This window comes from Cherax quadricarinatus, chromosome 4 (genome assembly GCF_038502225.1).
Source record: "Cherax quadricarinatus isolate ZL_2023a chromosome 4, ASM3850222v1, whole genome shotgun sequence".
Lineage (NCBI taxonomy): Eukaryota > Metazoa > Arthropoda > Malacostraca > Decapoda > Parastacidae > Cherax > Cherax quadricarinatus.
In genome coordinates this window covers 53,859,739-53,886,415 of record NC_091295.1, presented here as the reverse complement: position 1 = coordinate 53,886,415, position 26,677 = coordinate 53,859,739, and the positions used below count along the sequence as shown (strand labels likewise).

General features: G+C 42.2%; 1 protein-coding gene across 5 annotated transcripts in view; it reads left to right on the top strand.

Moving 5' to 3' along the window:
* LOC128684504 (ATP-binding cassette sub-family C member 12) overlaps positions 1–26,677 on the top strand; it is a 359,115-nt gene that overhangs the window by 83,062 nt on the left and 249,376 nt on the right. For all 5 annotated transcript variants that reach the window (XM_070096813.1, XM_070096837.1, XM_070096820.1 and 2 more), the window contains one exon: positions 23,513–23,545. The gene's annotated coding sequence lies outside the window, so the exon portion shown is untranslated. The remainder of the gene's footprint in view (positions 1–23,512; positions 23,546–26,677) is intronic.

Genomic DNA, 26,677 nt, shown 5'->3' with positions numbered 1-26,677 from the left:
GTCGATCTGTTACCCTGAACTTCTAAGGCTGTCATTATGCTCAGGATCGATGTGATGAGGTGAACATTGTCCTGTGGTTGAGGATGGGAGAGGGCATTGATTGCAGACGTGGAATCAACATGTATGACAGGTCGGAGTCGATGTCGTAGGGCATGTGACAATGCCTGCTGAATCGCCACCAACTCAGCTTGAAGGATCGTGCAGTGGTCAGGGAGTCGCCAGCCTTGTGTGTGACCATTGTGGTACAGTCCAGCTGCTGCTCTTTTCCTGTCAGGGTCGACAGAACCATCTGTGAAATACACTGCACATGTGCCTCCCTCTGCCAGTGCCATGCTTGTCTCAGCATGATTGCTGAGTGTCTTGACTGCAGAGACGCTTAGAGATGGGTAGCTGCATGATGCAAACATCGGCTGGATCTGGGCGCCAGGGAGGTGGTGGATGGTACCCAGCAACAGGAAGGTCACAACTCTTCTCAAGGAGTAGTTGTATAGGCAGCAGCTTCCGCCCAGCAGCACAAAACGAACGAATCCAGGAGTAGTCCGTGAAGAGTGTGGGATCTTGTGACATGGTTGTCAATATCCGTCTCCTTAGTGGGGTACCTTGCTGCCTGTGCAGAATCGTGGCCACTTTGCAGGCGTTTATGTATCTTACTCTGTCAGCCAAGGAAGGAAGCCGGGCCTCAGATCTGAGACATACCGTGTTGGTCGAGATGGGGGCCCCAAGCATAGTTCTTATCGCCTGATTTTGTACGACCTCCACTCTTTGCCTGCTCTGCGGGAAGAGATGAGCTAAAGCCGGTGCACCGTAGTCAATGAGCGAGCGTATAGCTTGTATATAGTACAAGCGAAGTACATCTTTGCTTGCCCCTTCACGGTGCCTCGTCATGGCTCTCATGGCGTTGAGTCTGAGTAGAGCACGTGACCTGACATACTCGGCCTGTTTCTGATAGGTCAGCTTTTTATCAATGTAGATTCCCAAGTACAGGTAGGAGCCTGTCCACTCAAGTTCTATATCCTGAATACGTAATCTATTCACAGGATCTGGTCCCTTGAACATCATTGCAAGAGATTTCTCGGCCGAGATCTTGAGGCCTAGTTCCTTGCAAGACTGCGTAATTAGGTCCAAAGCTCTCTGAGCCTGTCGTTCTAAATTGCCTTTCCCATTCACTACGAGTGCAAGATCATCAGCATAGCTGAGGAGCTGTGTACCACTATGAAAGGGAAGGCTCACAAGTTCCTGCATAAGGATGTTAAACAGGGTAGGACTGAGCACACCTCCTTGTGGTGTACCGTTTTCCAGAGATTTAAAGGAAGAGTAGTGTCCCTGAAAGCTGACACAGGCCTGCCTGCCCCTAAGGTAGGACTCTATCCAGGCCAGGAGGCGTCCTTTGATTCCCTTCCGAGCTAGTATTGCCAGAATTGCTGTGGGGCTGGCTAGCTCAAATGCCTTTTCAAGGTCGAGGTAGACGACAATACTAGGTTTTTTGTTACTGTCAGCAATCTGGCTTAGTAGAGTGGTTATGCACTCTGCTGTACCCACTCCTTTGGTGAAGCCAAATATGTGATGATGAGAGGGTCCAAGTTTCCATAGGAGGCGGTTTAACACCATCCTCTCAGCAGTCTTGGCTAAGCAGCTGGTCAGCGATATGGGTCTCATACTGCCTGGGTCCTTGGGCTTTGGAATTGGTACGATTGTAGCTTCCTTCCAAGCTGCTGGGAGTGTCCTGGCCCTCCACGACTTGTTAATGACGTCTAGTATGGCCTCCCATCCACTCTGCCCAGCCCGTGCAATCATGGAGTACGTCACACCATCGATGCCCGAGGCAGTGTCACCTGTGTTCTTAATGGCACGTCGGAGTTCCAAGTCCGTGAGGTCTACATCAGTCACATCTTCCGACTCACATGCAGCTTGTATCGTTAGCTGGCGCTGTGGCAGAAGATCCGTCTGTATATTCCGGATGTCCTGTGGGAGCTGAGTGGAGGCTCCCCTGGAAGTGAAAAGCTCCACTAGTTTCTCTGCTTCCTGGGATGGGTTCGGGTGTGCTGGTGGCCTCGGCTTGCTCTTGCCAGTTGCTATGTTGAGCTTGCCCCATATCTCAGATAAGGTGGTGTGATGCCCAAATGTTGAGCACCACTCCAGCCATTTCTCAGTTTTTACTCTGAGAGAGATTCTGCGGGCATGCTGTACAATGGCTCTCAGAGTATTCCTGTTCTCTGCCGTAGGGTTACGCCTGTATAGCTTCCTAAAAGAGTTGATGCGGTGGTTCTGCTCCCGCACCTCGTCGTTGTAGAACCACCAGTCTCTTTTGTGAGTGCGTCCTGCAGACTTCTTTGGAATTGCGCACTCTGCTGCCTGAATGAGAACAGTGATTAGCTCCTGTTCAGCCGTATTACAGTCCTCAGATAGAGAGTATGTGGACCACCAGTCATGAAGATAATCCTGGAACACCTTCCAGTTGGCCCTCTTTACGTCCCATCTAGGAGGCAGCACAACTGTGGGAGGCCTGTTGATGTTGAAGGAGGTGATCACTGCAAAGTGGTCACTGACAAGGTGAGGATGGGTTTCCCATGTGGCTCCTGCTGCGAGTTGTCTTGACCCGAAGGTAAGGTCGAGGCAGCCACCCAACAGGTGTGTGGGGTCTCCATTGTTTAGCAACTTTACCTCTGGAATATCGTGTAGGAGCATTGCTATGTGTCTGCCAGCAGCATTGGTTGCTGAGTGAGAGTGCAGCATTGGGTGATGTGCGTTGAAATCTCCACCCACAATAATACACTCAGTGCGTGCTAGTGCGAGGAGCTCTGCAATGTCGAGGGTGTGTCTTGGGTTCTTGTAGATGTTATAGATTGTAATGGGTGCCCCAGGTATGTGCACAAGGATGGCCTGTACCTCGACATCCCACAGTCCACAGGGTTGGCTATAACCTCGTGAGGTATTGTATTGGATACAAATACAGCTGTGCCTCTGCAGTGAATGCCCGGGTCCATGTGCCGAAAATACCCAGCAAAACCGGGTAGTCTTGGGCACATAGTCGGGACAGTCAGAGTTTCTTGTAGCAAGACGATGTCAACCCTATCCCGAATTACTGCCTCCAGCAAGAGGTGCTGTTTGCCCCTCAAGCCCTGAATGTTCCATTGCAGGACCTTGAGGGTGTGATTTGGTACCGAGGTTATTCCATCGCTGTTGTTTCCTGAGCTGGAGACTGAGTCCTGCCCGCTCTGAGAACCTGCAAATTCATGGCATCCACTGTCTCCTCTTCGGTCAGAAAGCACACTCTCAGGAGAGTACTGACCATCTGCCGGAATGCGCTCTGTTGTTCCGTGGAGTTGATTGTGTTGCAAATAAGATCCGTGAACACCTTGATGAGTGCTACGAGATCCTCCCTGGTGAGGGCCTGCTTTGGAGATGGGTTCGAAACAGTGGATATTATCTGGGCTGCTGTGGTCTGTAGGGACTGCTGAGGGTTGGATTTCTTTATTGTATGCACCGTGGTCTGTTGCTGTATACCAGGTTGAGTAGCCGGGATCTGCTGGTGAGGTGCCAGTTGAGTCTGCAAAGTGCCTGTGCCGGGTAAGGAGTGCCTGCGTTGTCGTGCTATGGCCGGCGGGGGCTCGTTTAGTGCAGCCTGCTGATCGCATTGACCCGATGCACCCTGTTGACGCCTCCTGTTCCTCTTGTTTCTGTTTCTTCGTTGAGGTAGGGGTGCAGGAGGTTCTTGACCTTGACGCCTGGTTGAGGCTTCTAGGGTTGGAAATTCCTGGGCATTGACTTGGTTTAGCTGCTGAGAGATCTGCGGTATGGCAGGGTTCTCTGCATCCATCGGTTGATGATCCGTCACAGCCTGTTGCCGAGTTTTTGGCGTCTTCCAGACTTCTTGAATTCTGGCGAGCCTCTCGGGGCATCGAGGATTCCAGGCATGGTGTTTCTGCCTGCAGTTCGGGCATTGTGGAGTGGGTGGCGATACATTTTTCAGCTTGGTGATGCATTCCTCGGTAGGGTGGTGCTGGCTGCAGACACCGCAGATTACTCTGTTCGGACAGAGTGCACCCAGGTGTCCATAACGCTGACACTTGAAACAGCGAACTGGTTCTGCTGTGAAGGTCCTGACATCGTACCTGCCCCAAGAACCGAGGTCCAGCTGGGATGGCAGTGGTCCTACATGCTGAATGAGAACCTGTCGGGTTGGTGCGTTGCCTGCCGTCTTTGCCTTGAGACGTTGAGCTGACACCACACTGGGGTGAGCTGCTACTGCCTCGATGGGCATCATCAGCGGGTATCGCATCACTACACCCTTGGTGATCTTCTGCTGAGAGTCCAGTTCCTCCAGGGTGAATGAGCGATCTGTCTCCATGACTCTCTTCAAGGTGGTATACATTTCCTTGTTGAGAGGAGTCAATATTGGTTCTCCCCTCAAGTTGAACCATATCTTGAACTTCAGGTTGTGTCGTGATTCCAGGTATGAAACAACCCCATAGTGGGTTCTGTGGTCCCCATAAGACTTCACCTTGAATTTGCCAGGTCGGTTGAGCTGGTTTGCATGCTCCTTGGACGGACGGTGCTTCTTCTTCTCCACAGTGTTCCATCCCTCTTGGTTTTCGGGGGTGCGGTGTTTATTTCTGCACCTGTTTCTATTGTCGCTGGCTCCATGGTTGGGACTGTAAGATCTGCTACAATGTGAGCAGGATCTTCCTCTTCCTCTCGCAACTTCTTCGCTAGAATTTCGCCCCACATTTCCAAATCTGAGTCCTCCGTCGTGTTCATGGAGCATCGTGGCCTCTTCTTTTCGGCAGAAGCCATGTGCCTATCTTGTGATAAGGTAGTGAACTCCGTGAACTGAGAGTGTGTCAATGGATTGTCGTAATAAAATTGAAGTTGAAGTGACAGGATGGAGCCTTATATAGTGCCAGGAGGTGAGACGTCTCACACTGTCACCTGGTTTGAAGAAACGAGAGCGTGTGTGTTTGTCATAACAATGCTTCATCTTGGATTGGGCCTTAGATAAGTTTTTTGAGGCTAATTCCCTCAGTTGTGACAAACGCTTTTGCATTAGAGTTGGAGTTGTTTTAAGCGAGGGTTCGGATTTTCCGGTCCATGAATCTTTTAGTACAGCGAGGGGGCCGTGTACTTGGTGTCCGTAAATTAATTCAAATGGACTGAACCCAGTGCTTTCTTGTTCGCTTTCCCTTAAGGCGAACAAGAGGAATGGTATTCCTTCGTCCCAATCTCTGGAAACCTGCTCGCAGTACGCTCTCATCATTGATTTTAATGTTTGATGAATCGTTCGAGGGCTCCTTGCGACTGAGGGTGATAAGCAACAGAAAATGGACTTAATTCCGAGGCGAGATAAGGCATCGCAAAACCTCTTAGAGGTAAAATTTGAACCTTGATCGGATTGAATTATTCGGGGAATCCTCACCTGTGAGAAAATTTTTTGCAAAGCTCGAACAATGATGCGAGAATTAATTTTTCTCAAAGGGATAGCCTCTGGATATCGAGTAACGACATCCATAATTGTAAACAGATATTGATTCCCTTGTTTAGTCCTGGGTAACGGACCAACACAATCTATTAGGCGTGAGAAAGGCTCACCACTGATGGGAATCGGAATGAGGGGAACTGGTGGAGGTGTGTGCGAAGGTTTGCCGGTCACTTGGCAGACTTGACAACCTTTTAGATAACTTTCCACAGTCTCCTTCATTCTGGGCCAATGAAAATGCTTGGCTATTTTGCCCAGCGTTTTCTTTACTCCCAAATGTCCTCCCATGGGACTATGGTGGGCAAAACTAATAGCCAATTCTCTAAAGGTGCTAGGTAGCACTACTAGATGTTTGCTGGTAGACAGATGATCGTCAGAAGACAAAAAGAGACTTTTCCTTTCTCATTAATATACCATTAGCAAGATAGTAACCAGGTCCAGGTTTTGGGCTTCGTTTTCTGTAATAGCTATCTCTCGTAATTTCTCTAGGGATGGATCAAGGAACTGATCCCTTATTAAATCTTCTTTTGATAGCATTTTAATATCAGAATCTTGAAAAGGGCCGATCATAGAATATTTCAGATTTGAAGATCCGGGTTGTAAGGATCGGCTGAACAATAAATCGAGACCTAAATCTTCGCCTTCACCTAGGACTTCAGTTGACAAAGGATTTTGAGGCGCTCTAGACATTGCTCTAGTTATAACATTGAGAGGAAATAAGGTAGGAGCCTCTTTTCGAGCTTCTATGGCATAGTTAATGTCAGTAGAATTATCAATAACTAGAGGCTCTCGGCTTATACCCGGATAGTCTAGATCATTGCCTATGAGTAAGTCAACGCCCTGAATAGGAAAAGTTTCACTGGATATACCTACCGACACAAAGCCAGTATAGGTTGGTGTTTGGATGTATATCCTGTGAAGAGGCACTCTTATAATGGCACCTCCACAGGCTTCTAATAAGACATCTAGCTTTGTGCGAGTCATATCACTTACGGGAAGTATGTCCTGCTTCAACAATGTTAAATAACTTCCAGTATCACGGAAGGAATTAATTTCAACTAATTGAGTCTCGTCTATTCCAACTTTCACTTTAGCAAAGTAGGGACTCATAGCTGAGTGAATATCTTTTTCTGAAACAGCTCTAGTATTGAGTCATCTAGAATGACTTCTGATTCGTTCTTGTGAACCTTGTTCGGTACTAGGGTTCAGTTTCTTTTGAGTTGTCGATGAAGATATTACCTGAGTTGGGAAACGAAGTCGCTCGTTCCTGATATCCCTCTCTAGCCAATAACAGTGTTTCCTTAAATGCCCTTTCTTATTACAATAAGTGCAGTTCAACTCACTGTTATGCCTTAGTGGTTTTGAACTTTTCCTAGAGTTAGATCTAAATTCATTATTAATGGGCATGGAGGCATCATTGGAGGTCGGGCAAGGATTCTGTATGCGACGCATCTCTGTAAGATTGGATCGTCCTTTCTTAGGGGCATATTTAGTCATTGTTTCCTTACTTTTTGTTTCGCCAATCAATTGTTGAGATATTTCATAATTATCGGCGAGCGAGGCTGTTTCTAGTATATTTACTATGGGGCAACTAATCAAATACCTATGCAAGTCTTCTGGTAAATTATAGAAATCCTCATGCAGGATCAATTGGGAAAGACTTTCCATAGATTTACAGTTAGAAGCTCTACACCATTAGCAAAAGCGATTTTCTTTTCACGTGCAAAATCTACACACGACTGAGTTGGCTGGCGTTTTAATGCTCTAAAGGTTTTTTGATAACTTACTGGGAGATCATAAGCCTCTAGGATAGCCTTCTTAACGGAATCATAATTCACATATTTCTCAAAAGGTAACGTAGCCGTACAACTTTGAGCTTTACCAGACAACGAAGTGTGTAATAAGGTTGCCCAGTGTTGTCGGGGCCAGAGCATAGCACGTGCTTGATTCTCAAAGACTTCAAAATAAGTATCTAGATCTCCGTCATTAAATCTTGGAACCATAGATGCAACTTTTTGTATATTGAAAGAATAATTTGAGGATTCAGTACATCTTTCAATCACATTACCTTGTTGTTGTTGTCTTATATAGCGGAGCGCTTCCCTTTGAAAGTCTTCTTCATTTAATTTACGCTGAACCTCAATTTGAGCAGTCTGTAAAATAAATAGTCTCTTTAATTTCTCAAACTGACTTTGAGAAATATGCCCCGATGGTATCGAGAATGAGGGAATTGAACTGGCGGTATGTGGATATTCCTTTGGACGTGCACCTTGGTGAGGGGCAGGCTGACCATTAATAGGAATTCCTTCAGTAACGGGCGAATGCCGAACAGCAGCTGCACCCTGCAATACTTCATCTACTTTACTAGAGGCCAAAGCGGGACCTAATCTATCTGATTCAATTTCAAGATCAATTCTTTGAAATTGTTCTTCTAATACTTCGAATCTCGACTGGTAGCTTACTTGAGAAACTAAACTTTCAGAGTCAGAATCTCCTGCTACATGATCGTCAGAGGCCCCTGGAAACAATTTGTTTCTAATTATTGCCCTTACGGTATTGGCTGTGTAATATCTATCGTATGGTACTCCCAATTTACGGGCTATCTGCCAGCAGGTTTCAAGTAGTCCAGCTTTGACAATGTTAAATCTTCAAATAACTCTTTAATGTGATCTTCCATGATAAATATTTTGAAATTAACTAAAGATAAATTCCCAGTATATAACTTTTATATTTGTTCTTTTGATCAATGTCTTAGAACAACAGAGATCCCGGACGGGTACCCCATTTGTTGCGAATAAGAAATTTTTTTAAAGAACTTCAGAATGTGGCCTGTTACCATTTATTTCTTATGCCACAAGATTTTTGGATCCGAGTTATTTAAAGGTATTTTAGAGTCTAGGGGAAATAATTTCAACTGGGAAACTCCATAGAATAATATTCAAATTTATTAAAGTATTTAAATACAATACTTTATCTTCTCTTTGTAGTTAATGTAACTTAATACCATAAATTTACCATATACATTTAGTTCAAAATCATGGAAATGTCACATTAATAAGGAAGTTTAATTTACGTCTTTGTCTTAACAAGACTGTAAACTCAAAATACAAAAGGTACAAGATTTGGCAAGACCTTTGAATCTGGCCGTAAAGTATCTCTATGGATTACTGAACTGACCAAGAATATAAATATCAAAAGAATCTTTCAGAGCAATTAGGAATAAACTGAGTCAGCTCTAGAGTCCAATTCTCAAAACCATTCAAACTGTACACCGTAAGAGCCGATATACGATCAGTTGTCAGGGCTAGAGCAGGGAGCGGACTGACTACTTGTCAGTCTGTTGACGCGTCGTCAGGTTGGATCACCTGACCCAACGTCAGTCAGCCGGACATAAACAAATGAACAATAGTTCCGAGACTTAAACTCTATATACACAAGAAATCCTACCTAACAATAATGATAAAATAATAGTGATGATAACAAAATAGTGATAATAGTGATAATAAATATAATAACGATAATAGCAATAATAGTAATAATACCATGGTATTTTTCATATATTAACAGATAATAATATAACGCCGAAAGTCTCTGTTTTAGCTATAAACGGGGACTTTCGTGCTATAATATTAAGTGATGAACATATTCTCTTACAATAGTTAAATAACACAGGATGACCAATTTCGAAGATATAACACCCTCGTGTAGTAGAGTCTTAATAGAATGAGAATAAGATGTTATCTCCTTTTAGAATAATAATAAGATATTATCACCTTTATATTATAATAATAAGGTAAAAGGACCCCAATGGAAATAAGTCACTCTGTCTGACTTTTTGGGTTATCATAGGTACTTTACACATATGCTGCTATATATGATAATCTATGTAACTACATTTGTGTATTCCTGAATAAACTTACTTAGCACGTCAGAACACCAGGTTTGGTTTTTTGAGACACCAGTCATCTCTCTCATCCATTATGATACCTCCTGCCAGACAATCAGTTTTAATCATGTTGTTTTCGTCTCCTTAGGTATTGATCCTACAAAGTTCATTTTCCTTCACCCATGCCTGACCTACCAATGTTATTTTGTAAAGGATAACATGTGCAGCTACCAAGACTCTTACTGCTGCAACGTTTGGCTCGCTAGGAATTTTGTTTCGACAAGAATGGCTTCTTTGGTTTTAATATGGTAACAGATAAAGAAGCAATTACACACACACACACACACACACACACACACACACACACACACACACACACACACACACACACACACACACACACACACACACACACACAAGATGGAGGTAGGAGGTAATTAGATGGCACAGGAGGCGTGACCTCTCTTCCTGGCATCATTTAACTGCAATACTCAGGATGGGCAGTAATTAGTTTGCCAGCACTTTGGAAATGTAATACCTCCCGGATTTTTTTGTGTGTGATGGCGCAAGTTGCTACCATCATGGCTACCCCTACACACTGTAGATGGCGTTAAACTCTGAAAGCGTTTAGTGGCCGCCATAATGACAGTCACCAGCACCATTCCACAAAATTATTGATGTTTCAGCACTTTACCAATGTCGATTCTCTGCTTATGGCTTCTCTTCGTAACCTCCAATTTTCCGCGCACGTGTGTGTGTGCACACATGCGTGTGTACTCATGTTGTTACAAAGGTCGAGTCACAGCTCCTGGCCCCGTGTGCACACATGCGTGTCTGTGCGTGTGTGTGTGTAAAATTCAACGTAGTCATACAGGATATGACAAGGATTGCTGCATCGCCACAAGCATGTAACTCACCCCTCCACTAATGTTCCCCAATCATATCCTTTCCTCGGTCTAGCTGGCAAGCTGGAGACGAGGGACAGTATGGTGGTGGGAAGGAGATAGGAAAGACAAAGGAAGGAAAGTACAAAAGGAAGTGGAAAAATAGCTGGGAATGTTAGAAGAAAGATGCATAGGAGAAGAAAGTGTGTGAAGATTTTAGAAAAAAACAGGAGATTGAGTATTAAATGCAACAACTGGTATATTGATTATGCAGATGTTTCATCAACCAGTGGTTTTTTTTTAATCATTACAATACATGGACAAAAACAAAAGACTGAAGAGGTTGAAGATGAGATAATCAGTCCCTCGGCCCCAGAAGCAAGTGTCTGATACTTCATCATGTCAATATTATGCATCACTGATGTTACGATACTCGTCAGACAGCACAAAAAAAGCAGGAGAAAGTGAACGACATTAAGGAATGTACATGAATGGTACACAACACCGACAAGATGAACAATTAAACACATGTAAAACATCTGGGTATCTATATTTGCAGACTTTTCGCCATCCAGTGGCTTTATCAATACAAATTCAAGGACATAATGTGAAGACTGTAGAACTATATACGAAAGACGAGGTGATCCAAAGCTGAGGGAGAATAACAGAAGAATCGGTGACAGGAACAAACCAGCACAGAATTTCTTTCTTCTCTCTCTCCAACCTTCCTAGTTTAAACTTAAAGTTCTCATTTTTTCTCATTTCATGAGAAATGAGAATAAAAACCATTTGCTGTTGCTGATGGTTTTAATTCTCGACTTTTATTCAAAGAACTTCCATTATATCATTTGGCGTGAATCCGGCCTTTAAATCCTGTCCATTTCAAGTTGATTTAACCTGAACAAGTTTTTAGTGGCTTCTTAAAGTGTCAAGCGCTTCAGGCTCTATTTTGGGGCCTCAAAGCATGATTTTAGGATAAATATTTAATTAAAGTACAACCAAACACCTCGCCTTTGAAAACATGACTATATGATACTATTCAAATAAAATAATCTCTGATTTTTATAATATAATTTTACCCAAACGCTATGTAAGTGGTTTATTCTTTTCATTCCCGACTTTTTACCCCCTGATCTACCAAACTGTTGGTCTCGACCTGCCGTATTGACCAACAAATACAACCATGAAATATGTAGGATCCGCCGGTACGAGCAGGTGGGCAATAGTCTGGCTGCGGGAAGTCCAGATGACTTCATCCGTCTCAGACAGTAAGACTGCTGTTGTCTTTACTGGTGGAAATTGTTGCTATTGTTGTCTTTATTACTCGAAATTGTGGCTATTGTTGTCTTTATTAGTCGAAATTGTCGCTATTGTTGTCTTTATTAGTCGAAATTGTCATTATTGTTGTCTTTATTGATCGAAATTGTCGATATTGTTTTCATTTGTCGTAATTGTCATTATTTTTGTCTGTATTGTTCGAAATTGCAAATATTTTTGTCTTTCTTGGTCAAAATTGCCTCTATTGTTATCTTTATGGGTTGAAATTGGTACTAATGTTGTCTTTATTGGTAAATATTGTCATTACTGTTGCCTTTATTGGCAGATATTGTCATTACTGTTGTCTTTATTGGTCGAAATTGGCACTATTGTTGTCTTTATTGGTAAATATTGTCATTACTGGTGTCTTTATTGGTCGAAATTGGCACTATTGTTGTCTTTATTGGTAAATATTGTCATTACTGGTGTCTTTATTGGTCGAAATTGGCACTATTGTTGTCTTTATTGGTAAATATTGTCATTACGGTTGTCTTTATTGGTCGAAATTGGCACTATTGTTGTCTTTATTGGTAAATATTGTCATTACGGTTGTCTTTATTGGTCGAAATTGGCAATATTGTTGTCTTTATTGGTAAATATTGTCATTACTGTTGTCTTTATTGGTTGAAATTGGCACTATTGTTGTCTTTATTGGTAAACATTGTCATTACTGGTGTCTTTATTGGTCGAAATTGGCAATATTGTTGTCTTTATTGGTAAATATGTCATTACTGTTTTTTTTATTGGTCGAAATTGACACTATTGTTGTCTTTATTAGTCGTAATCTTGAGACACAACAAACGCTGCTCTTTTTTTTTTATTTAGTACATATGGGTACAGCCGCAGTGTGCGGCTGTACTATTCTCTAACTTGAAAGGTAAGAAATACCATCACGATGAGTAACAAGACAAATAAGCAGTGTGGAATACTGAGCAGTAACGACATTTCGCCCCTTCGATGCGAAACATCTCTATAAATTTTTATTAAATTTTATTATTTTCAAATGTTATAAATTGTCTCTTGTGTTTTACTTCTTGTGTTCTACTGTCTTGTGTTCTACTGTCTTGTGTTCTACTGCCTTTTGTTCTACTGCCTTGTGTTCTACTGTCTTGTGTTCTACTGTCTTGTGTTCTACTGCCTTGTGTTCTACTGCCTTTTGTTCTACTGTCTTGTGTTTCACTGTCTTGTGTTCCACTGTCTTTTGTTCTACTGCCTTGTGTTCTACTGTCTTGTGTTCTACTGTCTTGTGTTCTACTGCCTTGTGTTCTACTGTCTTGTGTTCTACTGTCTTGTGTTCTACTGTCTTGTGTTCTACTGCCTTTTGTTCTACTGTCTTGTGTTCTACTGCCTTGTGTTCTACTGCCCTTTGTTCTACTGTCTTGCGTTCTACTGTCTTGTGTTCCACTGTCTTGTGTTCTACTGCCTTGTGTTCTACTGTCTTGTGTTCTACTGTCTTGTGTTCTACTGTCTTGTGTTCTACTGTCTTGTGTTCTACTGCCTTTTGTTCTACTGTCTTGTGTTCTACTGTCTTGTGTTCTACTGTCTTGTGTTCTACTGCCTTCTGTTCTACTGTCTTGTGTTCTACTGTCTTGTGTTCTACTGTCTTGTGTTCTACTGTTTTGTGTTCCACTGTCTTGTGTTCTACTGTCTTGTGTTCTACTGTCTTGTGTTGTACTGCCTTGTGTTCTTATGTCTTGTGTTCTACTGTCGTGTGTTCTACTGCCTTTTGTTCTACTGTCTTGTGTTCTTCTGTCTTGTGTTCTACTGTCTTGTGTTCTACTGTCTTGTGTTCTACTGTCTTGTGTTCTACTGTCTTGTGTTCTACTGTCTTGTGTTCTACTGTCTTGTGTTCTACTGCCTTGTGTTCTACTGTCTTGTGTTCTTCTGTCTTGTGTTCTACTGTCTTGTGTTCTAATGCCTTGTGTTCTACTGTCTTGTGTTCTACTGTCTTGTGTTCTACTGTCTTGTGTTCTAATGTCTTGTGTTCTACTGTCTTGTGTTCTACTGCCTTGTGTTCTACTGTCTTGTGTTCTACTGTCTTGTGTTCTACTGTCTTGTGTTCTACTGCCTTGCGTTCTACTGTCTTGTGTTCTACTGTCTTGTGTTCTACTGTCTTGTGTTCTACTGTCTTGTGTTCTACTGTCTTGTGTTCTACTGTCTTGTGTTCTACTGCCTTGCGTTCTACTGTCTTGTGTTCTACTGTCTTGTGTTCTACTGCCTTGTGTTCTACTGTCTTGTGTTCTACTGCCTTGTGTTCTACTGTCTTGTGTTCTACTGTCTTGTGTTCTACTGTCTTGTGTTCTACTGTCTTGTGTTGTACTGTCTTGTGTTGTACTGCCTTGTGTTCTTATGTCTTGTGTTCTACTGTCGTATGTTCTACTGCCTTTTGTTCTACTGTCTTGTGTTCTTCTGTCTTGTGTTCTACTGTCTTGTGTTCTACTGTCTTGTGTTCTACTGTCTTGTGTTCTACTGTCTTGTGTTCTACTGTCTTGTGTTCTACTGTCTTGTGTTCTACTGCCTTGTGTTCTACTGTCTTGTGTTCTTCTGTCTTGTGTTCTACTGTCTTGTGTTCTACTGCCTTGTGTTCTACTGTCTTGTGTTCTACTGTCTTGTGTTCTACTGCCTTGTGTTCTACTGTCTTGTGTTCTTCTGTCTTGTGTTCTACTGTCTTGTGTTCTACTGCCTTGTGTTCTACTGTCTTGTGTTCTTCTGTCTTGTGTTCTACTGTCTTGTGTTCTACTGTCTTGTGTTCTATTGTCTTGTGTTCTACTGTCTTGTGTTCTACTGTCTTGTGTTCTACTGTCTTGTGTTCTACTGTCTTGTGTTCTACTCCCTTGTTCTAAGTAATAAGAACATAAGAAGTAGCACTGCTGTAGGCCTACTGGCCCATACGAATTGATCATCCCTGGTGAATTGATAGACCCAGTTGTGAATTGATATCATTTCACAACTGTGAATTAACACAGTTGTGAATTGACTATCAATTCACAACTGTGAGTTGATAAAGTCCCAAGTAAACGAAATTTCTTGACAATAATGAGCCACAATTTGCATTATGTGTCTTCTTTACTTTCTATCTGTATACTTTACTGTAGCATAACCACACCTCACATCTGGTATAGTTCTGACGCTGAAAACTTCATTCCTGAATGACATAATTTGTAAATAGGAGCATAAATTTTTATTAAAGCAGCCTAATTTTTAGTAATCAGGCGTCAGGTTTTGAGAACACCGGTTTCAATTTTAAGTGAGCCTAGTTTTCAGTATGCAGTTAGAAATTTTGAGTTTTACGAGCAGCCTCCCATCTGATTGTACTTTTCATCGCAGCATTTATAGTGTGATATGAGTGCTGTTATCGGTTAATTTACGGTATGATAGAGCGCTATTTTCATATAACTCAGTATGGCAGAGTGTTGTTCCAAGATAACTCACTGTATAGCAGTGTTGTTCCAAGATAACTCACTGCATAGCAGTGTTGTTCCAAGATAACTCACTGTATAGCAGTGTTGTTCCAAGATAACTCACTGCATAGCAGTGTTGTTCCAAGATAACTTACAGTATAGCAGTGTTGTTCCAAGATAACTCACTGCATAGCAGTGTTGTTCCAAGATAACTTACAGTATAGCAGTGTTGTTCCAAGATAACTCACTGCATAGCAGTGATGTTCCAAGATAACTTACAGTATAGCAGTGTTGTTCCAAGATAACTCACTGCATAGCAGTGTTGTTCCAAGATAACTTACAGTATAGCAGTGTTGTTCCAAGATAACTCACTGTATAGCAGTGTTGTTCCAAGATAACTTACAGTATAATATTGTTGTTCCAAGATAACTCAGAGTATGGCAGTGTTGTTCCATGATAACTCACAGTATAGTAGTGTTGTTCCAAGATAACTCAGAGTATGGCAAAGTGTTGTTCCAAGATAACTCTCAGTATGGCAGAGCGTTATTCCAAAATAACTCACTGTATGGTAGAGTGTTGTTCCAAGATAACTCTCAGTATGGTAGAGTGTTGTTCCAAGATAACTCTCAGTATGGCAGAGCGTTATTCCAAAATAACTCACAGTACGATAGAGTGTTGTTCCAAGATAACTCTCAGTATGGTAGAGTGTTGTTCCAAGATAACTCACAGTACGATAGAGTGTTGTTCCAAGATAACTCACAGTACGAAAGAGTGTTGTTCCAAGATAACTCTCAGTATGGCAGAGTGTTGTTCCAAAATAACTTAGTATGGTAGAGTGTTGTTCCAAGATAACTCACAGTGCGATAGAGTGTTATTCGAAGATAACTTTCAGTATGGTAAAGTGTTGTTCCAAGATAATTCACAGTATGACATGATTCTGTTCCAAGTTAATTTAGAACTTAATTAGAGTGAGAATACACAGAACTCGAATTGAGGCGGAGACCAAAATAGTGGTTAGTGGAAAGGGAGAATGTAGAATATATACCGTATTTTCCGGCATATAAGACGCGCCTTACATGCTTAAAGTCAGGATCAAGAGTAAGTTTTTAGCAGTTTACTGACATTAGGTTACAACTGCTTGGTAACTTATATGCTCGTGCGTCTTATAAGCCAGATAATACGGTAGGTAAAGGGTGAATATACTGTTTTTGAGAATAGAGTGTAATGAGTGAACATGAAGGGAAGGGTGCAAGGCGTGTGTGTGAAGGGATGGTAAATTGTATTTGTGTGAAGAGAGACTAAACTATTGTCGAGTAAAGGGAAATTAAAACTTGTCTGTATAAGTAAGTTTATTCAGCTATACACAAATACAGTTACATAGATACACAAAATAACCTGCACATAGGAGAGAGAGGAGCTTACGTCGACGTTTCGGTCCGACTTGGACCATTTATAAAGTCGTAAGCTTCTCTTTCCTATGTGCGGGTTATTTGTGTATTGTTCCAGTCACAGGATTGTGCCTTTTTGTTATTTACAGTTACACAGATTATCATACATTGCAGCATATGTGTAGAAAACCTAGGATAACCCAAAAAAGTCAAGAGTAATTTGTTTCCATTGGGGTCTTTTAACATATGTGTTCATTTAAGACTGTCACGAATGACAGGGACGAATATTTTCAATAAAACACATGTGCAACACCTGGGTATCTTTATTATGACGTCATAATAAAGATAAGTGTTGCATATGGTAATTATTCATCAATTTGCTTATACTGCACACCATTAATGCAATAAATGAACATTTACATATACAAAAAAATGCTTGTGTATGAAAAAAATGTCTCGCAAGTGAGAAGGGTATAAGTACCCTTGTGGAAGGGCATACATATCCTTAACATTGAAAATGGTGGGCGTTTATCAGCTTCCCCTTCCTCTGCCCCTTCCCTTCCCCCTTCCCCTCCCCCTTCCCCTCCCCCTTCCCCTCCCCCTTCCCCTCCCCCTTCCCCTGTCCACCTCCCCCACCCTCTTTTAAGAGGGGGAAGGGATGGGCGAAAGAAATCACGTATTATATATATATACATTAATTATGAATATTTCCTGGAAGTAATAGCTGACTCTGTATTTACCTTCACGTATTTACTATGTTGTATTTACCCTACTGTATTTGATCTGCTGTATTTACTTTCCTCTATTTATATAGATGATTTTACCAAGGATGGACTTTACATTCTGGTCCCGACCTTCATTTATTTCTGGCTGTTGTGAGCCATGTGTGTGTGTATTTACCTGCGGATCTTCTGTGTGTATCAGAGGGCCGCCAACAGAATCAACCTGGTTGAATAAAAGTTCACACGTGCAACTAATGCGATATTTTATTGTGGCAACGTTTCGCTCTCCAGGAGTTTTGTCGAGCCGGCTTGACAAAGCTCTTGAAGATCGAAATGCTGCCACGGTAAAATGTCGCACTAGTTTCACTTGTGTCCTTTTACCTAACATATTGTCAGTAATTCTAACGACATTATTACAACCTGGTTGAAGAAGCAAGGAGCAGAAAAGCCTGGTTCCAGACCAGGCTGGGAGGGTAGAAGTAAGCCCTAAACCTGTTAGATATATATCGCAGGAATATCTATGGATCATGATACAGGAAATTTTTCTTCGCTTACCTAACCTTCAGACACGACCTGCTGATGCTGTCTTTCTCTCTCAGTACTCCAGGCTGATGAACTGATTGCCTCAAACTCCTCCTCATCTTCCGTTCTTTTCTGTATTGGACCGAAGAAGCCATTGGCTAGCAAAACATTTCGTCAATAAAGATTCCTAATTGTTGTAGTAGAAGTATAATTACGGGGAGCTCTTAAACCGTAAGGGTTATCATGCAGCTCATGTGGAATGGGTGTTAATCATATATGATACGAGGTAAGAGTGTCTCAGACTCCGTGAATTAAGAGTCCTTCACCTCGTTAATCATTAAGAGTCCTTCACCTCGTTAATCATTAAGAGTCCTTCACCTCGTTAATCATTAAGAGTCCTTCACCTCGTTAATCATTAAGAGTCCTTCACCTCGTTAATCATTAAGAGTCCTTCACCTCGTTAATCATTAAGAGTCCTTCACCTCGTTAATCATTAAGAGTCCTTCACCTCGTTAATCATTCAGCGTCCAGGTCAGCCCACGGTACATGTGCAAACTCCGACATTCCTTCGATAGCCATTGGCGGGTCACCTCAGGAAGATGACCCGGGTCAGGACCCGTCCTGGCAAACCTACATGAACCTAGGGTGATCCCATTTAAAGAAAAAAAAAAGGTGATCGCTAATGTTAGCCTAGTGACTAGTCAGTTATTACGGTGATTGATGACGCTGGAGCTCTGAGTACACTCACAAGTGCTGCACTCGTAGGCGTAACACTCACAGGTGTTACCCAGTGTTACACTATTGGCGTCACATGCGTTATTCTGGAGTCTCTTCCTATGGAACTCCAGAGTCTTTTCCAGCATGCTACAATTGTCAGTTTTTGTACCAAGTCGAGACTAAAATTCAATATAAGTCTTGGCTGTTATTTTATTTTAACCCAAATATCTATACTATATTAATTTACCAAAATTAATTAAACCCCCAGTGCAGTATATTCGCGGTACCATTTTACAGTTATATTTCCCAGTTAGCTTATAGGAGAAAAAGTTAGGTACATTATGTTAGCTTCCCCGTCACATTCCATCGTTCATGTTGGGTTACATACATCTGGCATTGAAAAGCATCAGCCGGAGCAGGGAGATTTCAACAGAGCGATAAGGTTATCGTCAAGAATACACTGAAACGAAGCTCGTGGTGGTCATTGTGTAATGAAGCCTTTGGTGGTAGGGTGAAGCTAATGTTTATTTCACTGGATTATTGTACCTAGGGATAATTCTGGCCCTGTGATTTCGGTGCTCAGTGATAATTCTCGCCCTGTGAGTTAGGGTTTCAAGATTTTGGCCTTGAAAAGGCCATTTTGACCTTTTCAGGTATTGGTTGACTTTCATATTTGTTGAGGAATTTATTTCACTTTTTAAAAAAAAAACATTTGGACTGATCAAGAAAAGGAAACTCAACAAGCAGGTTGTGACTCCAGTACCTGGGTTAAACTGGTCGTTTCCCTTCCAACAAATTTCAAGGGCACAGAAGATGTGTTCTCCCTGCTGACACTAACAACTCTCTTGCTTGTCTGTAATGTTAGGGAGTCCATACCTACTATTCCTCTTCTAGCCGTCACAGACGACGTCTTCTTAAATATTAGGGGATCATACGTACTATCCCGGTGCTCTACCAAACAAACCCTCAGCAATCCGTCACACAAGACGTCTTAATGAAAGGATTCTCATTCTTATTTTTCTCTCATTCTCATCACTCCTAAGGAGACAAATTATAGAAAATATAGACAATGCGAGTATGACGACGATTCGCCAACACAATGGGTTTTATCGTATCTTTTTTTTTTTTTTCTTTGCCACAGTTTTACTTAAAGTGAATTTTAGTCCAAGTATTTTTTCCAGCTGATGCCGGACTTACCCAGTATTTTGTCAAATGGTCTAATTTCTGGAATACATGTGACGACCTGACCTGACCTTGGATGTCTCCTCTCTTCTTTATTTGATCCGTCGTGCTTCCCTTCTCTCTCTCTCTCTCTCTCTCTCTCTCTCTCTCTCTCTCTCTCTCTCTCTCTCTCTCTCTCTCTCTCTCTCTCTCTCTCTCTATCTATCTATCTATCTATCTATCTACCTGAATGACGACTTGATAATGGTCCAGAAAGAACCGAAAAGTAGGCTAAAGTTTTATCTTCATATTATAAGTTCTGAATGAGTGGAACTTTTCCTCGTGAATATTCTTGAAACAAAAATTTTGGGCAACCTTTCGGAATAGTGTTGCAACAAAGAAACTCTTGAAAATAACTGGTAACACTTTCTCAAACTTGAAGTAAAACGTTCACAAGGTAAGTTTAACTTTCCCTCTTGCTGTAAATACTGTTGCAACCTTCATTGAATATTTCAACCGCTGGTAAAACATCCTGGCGTTTAACTTTGTTTTGCTTCAGATGCGACAATAACAAGAGTCAACTACAGATGCCGTCAGGCACTGCGTCACTCCCTTCATAATTATAAATCTTAAGAGTCATGGTGAGACAACATATTTTAAATACATTAATGTAAAACTGAAGTCACGATGGGACAACATATTTTATATACATTAATATAAATCTAGAGTCACGGTGACACCACACACACACACACACACACACACACACACACACACACACACATTGCTGATCAAAAACCGATGGAATTTTGATGAGCTGGAGAGAGGAGACAGCGGAGAAGAAAGTGATTACATAGCGGGATGCTTCACTCTGGTGGTCCCAAGGTGGTAATAGCAGTGATGTATGACCCACCACAGAACAGCAGGAGGCCAAGGCAAGAGTACGACGAGAGCAATAGAGCGATGGTTGACACTGGCTGCAGTGGCCAGAAGAGCTCAAACATGCAGGGCAGAGCTCCTGATCATGGGTGACTTTAACCACAAGGAGATCGATTGGGAGAACTTGGAGCCACATGGGGGCCAAGATACATAGAGGGCTAAGATGATGGAGGTGGTACTGGAAAACTTCATGTACCAACACGTAAGGGACACTACAAGAGAGAGAGGAGAGGATGAACCAGCAAGACTGGACTTAGTATTCACCTTGAGTAGTGCAGATACCGAGGACATCATATATGAAAGACCCCTTGGGGCTAGCGATCATGTGGTTTTAAACTTCGAATACACAGTAGAGCTACAAGTGGAGAGAGAAGCAGGAAGGCCAGGACGAATGAAGCCAAACTACAAGAAAGGGGACTACACGGGAATGAGGAACTTCCTGAACGGGGTTCAGTGGGACAGAGAACTGGCAGGGAAGCCAGTTAATGAGATGATGGAATATGTAGCAACAATATGCAAGGAGGCTGAGGAGAGGTTTGTACCCAAGGGTAACAGGAATAATGGAAAAGCCAGGATGAGCCCATGGTTCACCCAAAGGTGCAGGGAGGCAAAAACCAAGTGTGCTAGGGAATGGAAGAAATATAGAAGGCAAAGGACCCAGGGGAATAAGGAGAGCAGTCGTAGAGCCAGAAACGAATATGCACAGATAAGAAGGGAGGCCCAAAGACAATATGAAAACGACATAGCAGCGAAAGCCAAATCTGACCCGAAACTGTTACAGCCACATCAGGAGGGAAACAGTCAAGGACCAGGTAATCAGGCTAAGGAAGGAAGGAGGAGAGACAACCAGAAATGACCGTGAAGTATGTGAGGAACTCAACAAGAGATTCAAAGAAGTTTTCACAGAGGAGACAGAAGGGGCTCCAGAAAGACGGAGAGTTGGGGAGCACCACCAAGTGCTGGACACAGTGCACACAACCGAGGAAGAAGTGAAGAGGCTTCTGAGTGAGCTAGATACCTCAAAGGCAATGGGGCCAGATAACATCTCCCCATGGGTCCTGAGAGAGGGAGCAGAGGCGCTATGTGTACCCCTAACAACAATATTCAATACATCTATCGAAACAGGGAGATTGCCTGAGGCATGGAAGACAGCAAATGTAGTCCCAATCTTTAAAAAAGGAGACAGACATGAAGCACTAAACTACAGACCAGTGTCACTGACATGTATAGTATGCAAAATCATGGAGAAGATTATCAGGAGAAGACTGGTGGAACAACTAGAAAGGAATGATTTCATCAACAGCAGCCAACATGGTTTCAGGGACGGGAAATCCTGTGTCACAAACCTACTGGAGTTCTATGACATGGTGACAGCAGTAAGACAAGAGAGAGAGGGGTGGGTGGATTGCTTATTCTTGGACTGCAAGAAGGCGTTTGACACAGTTCCACACAAGAGATTAGTGGAGAAACTGGAGGACCAAGCATGGATAACAGGGAAGGCACTACAATGGATCAGGGAATACGTGTCAGGAAGACAGCAGCGAATCATGGTACGTGGCGAGGTGTCAGAGTGGGCACCTGTGACCAGCGGGGTCCCACAGGGGTCAGTCCTAGGACCATTGCTGTTTCTGGTATTTGTGAACGACATGACGGAAGGAATAGACTCCGAAGTGTCCCTGTTTGCAGATGGCGTGAAGTTGATGAGAAGAATTCACTCGATCGAAGACCAGGCAGAACTACAAAGGGATCTGGACAGGCTGCAGACTTGGTCCAGCAATTGGCTCCTGGAGTTCAATCCCTCCAAGTGCAAAATCATGAAGATTGGGGAAAGGCAAAGAAGACCGCAGACGGAGTACAGTCTAGGGGGCCAGGGACTACAAACCTCACTCAAGGAAAAAGATCTTTGGGTGAGTATAACACCAGGCACATCTCCTGAAGCGCACATCAACCAAATAACGGCTGCAGCATATGGGCGCCTAGCAAACCTCAGAACAGCATTCCGACATCTTAATAAGGAATCTTTCAGGACCCTGTACACCGTGTACGTTAGGACCATATTGGAGTATGCGGCACCAGTTTGGAACCCACACCTAGCCAAGCACGTAAAGAAACTAGAGAAAGTGCAAAGTTTTGCAACAAGACTAGTCCCAGAGCTAAGAGGTATGTCCTACGAGGAGAGGTTAAGGGAAATCAACTTGACGACACTGGAGGACAGGAGAGATAGGGGGGACATGATAAAGACATACAAAATACTGAGAGGAATTGATAAGGTGGACAAAAACAGGATGTTCCAGAGATTAGACACAGTAACAAGGGGACACAGTAGGAAGTTGAAGACACAGATGAATCACAGGGATGTTAGGAAGTATTTCTTCAGCCACAGAGTAGTCAGTAAGTGGAATAGTTTGGAAAGCGATGTAGTGGAGGCAGGATCCATACATAGCTTTAAGCAGAGGTATGATAAAGCTCACGGTTCAGGGAGAGTGACCTAGTAGCGATCAGTGAAGAGGCGCGGCCAAGAGCTCTGAATCGACCCCTGTAACCTCAACTAGGTGAGTACAACTAGGTGAGTACACACACACACACACACACACACACACACACATATATATATATATATATATATATATATATATATATATATATATATATATATATATATATATATATATATATATATATATATATATATATATATATATATATATATATATATATATATATATATGGATATATATGGACGTTATTTTTTTAAAACTAAATAAATATTCATCGTAGATATTATGGCTCGCTTCTTCACACCTTGTTACTATACTCTGCAGATTCACTGATAATTAACACACTTCACTGCCAGGTTAGGTTACGTAAGGTTTGTCAAGAAGCAGGGCAAGTATTTCCTGACTCTGATTTTAGTCATATGATGACCCACAACTGGAGCTTTTATTCATCTGACCGAGGCCTTCCACTGGCTTACCCCTCCATTTCTTTAAAAAAAAAGTGGTTACAATTATGCCAATTCAATTTCTCTGCTAGAAAATATAATTTTGTTATATTTTATTACGTTTATTTAAAAATATATATATATATTTTTTTATCTTTCAGGAACGGGGCGCAGCGTCTAGAGTTTTCGTCACAGTAAGTAAAGATATTTGTTATATTATGCTGTGTTATTTTATGTTATATTATATTACATGGGTTATTCTACAATGACTGACTTGTTCAGTTCACATATTCTGCAATGGTTTCAGTCGATACCTTGAGAAAATAACATAGTTCATTGATATTAAACAATATTAACTACATTTAGGCTTACCTTAGATGTGTTATTTAGAGTTAGGTTTATTATCCACCTGATCCCATGACACTGTAGTACACATGACACTGTAGTGCACATGACACTGTAATTCACTTGACACTGTAGCTCACATGACACAGTAGTACATATGACACAGTAGTAAACATGACACTGTAGTACACATGACACTGTAGTACACATGACACAGTAGTACACATGACACTGTGGTACACATGACACAGTAGTACACATGACACTGTGGTACACATGACACAGTAGTACACATGACACTATAGTACACATGACACTGTAGTACACATGACACTATAGTACACGCGCCCTCAAACCTGTTGCTGCACACACTGTCGTTCAACATGACTCAGTCTTCCTTCAAAGCAACACTGGTAGCAACATTTACCGAGGTCCCTATGGTGACAGATTTATAATTTTATTTTTTTTAACCAAACTGGCATCTTGGCGTTGCAACTGACCTTGAGCCATGAGACACTGCAAGTCTCTCTCAGTTTATTATGTATTAAACATTCTTCAGTATCAGTAATACTACGTGTAGCATCTGTATGAAGATGAAGATGTGTGTGTGTGTGTGTGTGTGTATAAAGATGTAGGTCAGTTGACATATGTGGACTGCACACAGCACATGTGAATAGTATGTGTCCGGCTCGTCCCCGCATCTAAATTCTGTCTGCCGTGACTCCATGTCTGTAAATTGTAGTTATGAACAGCTTGCAGCTTGAGGTAATGTCGATTTGCACTGAACATTGTTCAGCACTGTGGAGGTGAACATTTCTTAAGGCTGAGGGACTGACTCCCTAGGAACTACGTCTTTAGGGCTGTTGAACTGATCACATCATCTCCTTTCCACTACGTCTTTATCTATAGTTAGACACCTCTGTTATGGAATGAAGAAGTCTGCTGTGTACTTAACCTACCTTGAGGGTGTTCCGGGGGGGGCAACGCCCCCGCTGGCCGATCCTTGACCAGGTCTCTCGGTGAATCAGGGCCTGATCAACGAGGCTGTTACTGCTGGTTGCACTCAGGTCGTACAACCCGGCTGACTGGTCATTGACTCCAGGTATCTACTGGTAGCAGGCTCCTCAGACTTAATTAATTAATAAATTATCTTAATGGGTAAACAATATGAATAAATACTTTGAAAAGAACAAAGCGGCATAATACCGTGACTAAAAAATATACAAAATACCAGCACATTTGGACAGACGTTTCGGTCCAAATCGGACCGAAACGTTGCAATAAGCTTCTCTCTCATATGTGCGGGTTGTTTGTGGGAGTGGGATCAAAATAGCGACTTTTGGAATTCGGACCTGTTGAAGACAAATACTGAGGAGATAATCAAAATTTGTGCCTAATTGGTCATACTGTGCTAAAGAGAAGAGTGTAAACGATGTTTACCCGGAGTATTGCTGGTAACTCTGGGACTAATTCATAGTGCTTAGTGTAGTCATATGCTATATAAAGACCCCAATGAAAATTGGTCACTTTATTTTGGGTTATCATAGACAATTTACACTATGTATTATAATTGTACTTATATGTACCAGGGCCTAAATAAAGGTACTTATGCTGTCGTGCCACTGACCGCAGCAAGCGTGTAGGGTACACACTCCAACCCCTACTCTCCCCACACCCCCTCTACCACTAAACTCTATATCTCCTACACTCCCTTCTTCCCTTCTATACAACCCCTGCCCTCCACTGCCTGTCCAGGACAACCCCCAACCCCACCTTTACCCCCACCGGTCTTAACATAGACACGCCTTGCTAATACTCCCCTCATTTCTCCTCCCCTACCCCCACTCTCCCCTCTTTCCCATCTCTTCTCCTCCCTCCCCAAGCCTGTCATAAACATGCCACGTCTCTACACAATATTGGCAGCAACTTACCCTCATTTCACTACATAAATTTTCGTAGGAGGGTCGCAACCTCACTTATATGATCTTCCTACAAACTTTAAAATTATTTTTATTTTAGTTTAGGTTTGGCTGGATTGGGCTTAGTTACATTAGGTCAGGTTACCTGCTACCTGGAGGGTGTTAAAGGGGTCAGCGCCCACACAGCCCAGTCTTTGACCAGGCTTCCTGGTTAAGCTCATTGTTTGCAACTTTGTGGTTGTTTACACTGCACTCTTGATGTATCTACTTCATACAGAACATTTTCATTGTTGCTCCCAGTTCCGCATTGATCCGGGTTTTACCGATGTTTCTCCGCTGTCTGTCTGGTTTCAAGCCTCGGGATATTATACATACAGGGAGGAGGTATTATACATACAGGGAGGAGGTATTATACATACAGGGAGGAGGTATTATACGTACAGGGAGGAGGTATTATACATACAGGGAGAAGGTATTATACATACAGGGAGGAGGTATTATACATACAGGGAGGAGGTATTATACATACAGGGAGGAGGTATTATACGTACAGGGAGGAGGTATTATGCATACAGGGAGGAGGTATTATACATACAGGGAGGAGGTATTATACATACAGAGAGGAGGTATTATACGTACAGGTAGGAGGTATTATACGTACAGGGAGGAGGTATTATGCATACAGGGAGGAGGTATTATACATACAGGGAGGAGGTATTATACATACAGGGAGGAGGTATTATACATACAGGGAGGAGGTATTATACATACAGGGAGGAGGTATTATACATACAGGGAGGAGGTATTATACATACAGGGAGGAGGTATTATGCATACAGGGAGGAGGTATTATGCATACATGGAGGAGGTATTATACATACAGGGAGGAGGTATTATACATACAGGGAGGAGGTATTATACATACAGGGAGGAGGTATTATGCATACAGGGAGGAGGTATTATGCATAGAGGAAGGAGGTATTATACATACAGGGAGGAGGTATTATACATACGGGGAGGAGGTATTATACATACAGGGAGGAGGTATTATACGTACAAGGA